The sequence below is a fragment of the Suncus etruscus genome, chromosome 9 (genome assembly GCF_024139225.1).
Source record: "Suncus etruscus isolate mSunEtr1 chromosome 9, mSunEtr1.pri.cur, whole genome shotgun sequence".
Classification (NCBI taxonomy): domain Eukaryota; kingdom Metazoa; phylum Chordata; class Mammalia; order Eulipotyphla; family Soricidae; genus Suncus; species Suncus etruscus.
This window is the reverse complement of record NC_064856.1, coordinates 47,022,187-47,024,740: the sequence shown is the minus strand read 5'-3', so window position 1 is coordinate 47,024,740 and position 2,554 is coordinate 47,022,187. Positions and strand designations below refer to the sequence as shown.

General features: G+C 40.3%; 1 non-coding gene across 1 annotated transcript; it reads left to right on the top strand.

Annotated features, from left to right (window-relative positions):
- Positions 1-1,627: 1,627 nt before the first annotated feature.
- LOC126019840 (U6 spliceosomal RNA) lies at positions 1,628-1,734 on the top strand. The gene has a single exon (XR_007499459.1). It is a non-coding gene; the product is annotated as a U6 spliceosomal RNA (small nuclear RNA).
- Positions 1,735-2,554: the final 820 nt, after the last annotated feature.

Below are 2,554 nucleotides of genomic sequence, written 5' to 3'. Positions count from 1 at the left end.
ATCACCGGACACCCCCCAAAATTAGGGGGGCCTTCACCCAGCAGTTCTCAGGGGGTACTCCTGACTGCACTCAGGAGCCCCTCCTGGTGGAGCTCAGGGGACCATGTGGATTGCTGCGGATAGTAGGTAGGCCCATACAAAGCAAGCACCTTAACTGCTGTACTATCTCTCTGGGCCTCCTTTATTTTCTTGGAAAACTTCCTATTAACTATATTATACAAAAAGCCTCTTTTCCCATGAGCAATTTGAGTCTACCTTGATTTCCAAGGGTTCATCTGCAAGTCCTATAGCAAACTATAGTTTAAAAACATTCATACTTTGATCATGGTGTGAGAGAAGCATTTGCTTGCAGATTTTAATACTCTCCACCTGGTTTAATATTTACTGGAGAATAAGGAAAACAATTCAATTTTGTTGTTGTTAGTTTGGGCCTATACCCAGTGGTGCTCAGGGCTTACTCCTGGCTCTGCACTCAGGGATTAGTCTTGGCAGAGTTTGGGGTACCAGATAGGAATTGGAGATTGAACTTGGGTCAGCCACATGTAAGGCAAATGCCCTACCTACTGTATAATTTCGGCCCAGCTATTCAACTGTTTTAGAAAAAAATTACATAAAAAATGTGTTAAGCTGATTGATCATATTCTTGTTTTGTTTTGGTTTGGTTTTGGGCCACACACAGTGATGCTCAGGGGTTACTCCTGGCTATGAGCTCAGACATCACTCCTGGCTTGGGGGACTATATGGGAATGCTGGGGGATCAAATCACAGTTCGTCCTAGGCTAGTAAGTGCAAGGCAGACACCTTACCGCTTGCACCACCGTTCCAGCCCTGATTGCTCACATTTTGCCTTCCTTCTGTGCCTTAGTTTATTTATAGTGTTATCACTTGAAATGATCTCTTCTGTCCTTCTGATTATATACAGTGATTAACAGAACCATTCACTTTTAAAAATCATCAATGAGAACCCCCAATTACTGACATATTATTTGGCTTAGCAGAACTAGATCAAGCATTATGCTTTTACCTTACTACCCCATTTCCAATATTATGAGATTCACTTTTGATACATGAAGAGGTATGCAATGAAAGAGCATCTTTAAATGCCTAAATAAATTCAGTTCTGTTTTAATGCTAATACCTTCATATTTTGATGAGTGCCCAGTGATTTAAGGTTTTCTAATGCTAGCCCGTGAATTCCATATACTTTGCTCTTGGGGGAAAAAGTCTGTTGCTGTTAGATGGTTTGTGTTTTTAATTTTCAAATTTACATGATAGAAGTTTTTTTTAACCCTGTGGTTTATGATAAACATTTCTGTAAAACTGATGTTTTATATAATGACTTATAATTGGAATTTGCAATAATGTGACTATTTGCAAGCCTACCTCTCTAACATTTTGCATCATATCACTGCCATAATTTTAGTCTCATAATTTTGTCTTGTTTTTTGATGTCTAAAATTATAACTTATTTACTATGTTATAATCACTTGAAAATAATAGCCAAAGATTGATTTGAAGTCATTGAGCTCCTTTATTGGGGAGCCTGTAAAAAAAAACCACCTTGGCACATCCAACTGGGATTGCTAGTTTTGAAGCCTCGTCGTACTTTCTGAAGAATAAGAAAACTGTGCTCGCTTCGGCAGCACTTGTACTAAAATTGGAATGATACAGAGAAGATTAGCATGGCCTCTGCACAAGGATGACACACAAATTCATGAAGTGTTCCATAAAAAGAAAAAAAGAAAAAAAAAAAAAAAACAGGCAGGGTGTAGTTTGCTTTGCATATGTGAAGCCCTAGGTTCCTTCCCAGTAACATAAACAAAAGGGGAATGAGAAAATTTGGGTTTTTTTAATCCTTTTTATTATAACACTATGGCTTACCAAGTTGTTCATAATACAGTCATTTAAAATATTATACATCTAGGGCCCAGAGAGATAGCACAGCGGCGTTTGCCTTGCAAGCAGCCGATCCAGGACCTAAGGTGGTTGGTTCGAATCCCGGTGTCCCATATGGGTCCCCTGTGCCTGCCAGGAGCTATTTCTGAGCAGACAGCCAGGAGAAACCCCTGAACACCACCAGATGTGGCCCCCCCCAAAAAAAAAAAAACTTAGATCAACCTGGGTCAACTTAAAATGATTGTTATCTCTCGATGGTGTTACTAAAGTCAGTGTCTAAGAATTTACTGGGCTGTGGTTGGTGCAAGTCAAGCCTTCTCTGCCACTGTTTCAGCTCACTGAGTACTATGTCACTTTTCTATCAGATTTCCTCTGATACTGAGCTGACACTGCTATAAGAATGTTGAAGTGTCAGCAACCACTTGTGGTCCAGGATTTGGTGCTTTAGCAGTTTGATAAGGTTAAATTGAGGAGCTGGGCCCTTTATGTTGGAAGGTAAAGGGTGTGGTCTGAGCTGCTGTGGTTCATGCAGAAAAAGGGAATCTGCCCCCACCCATTCTGAGAATTCCACCACGGTATTAGCCCTGCCCTGATTACCTGGGAATTAATTACCTAAGAGGTATTGGTGACCATTATTTTCTTTTGGAGTTTGGTAGAG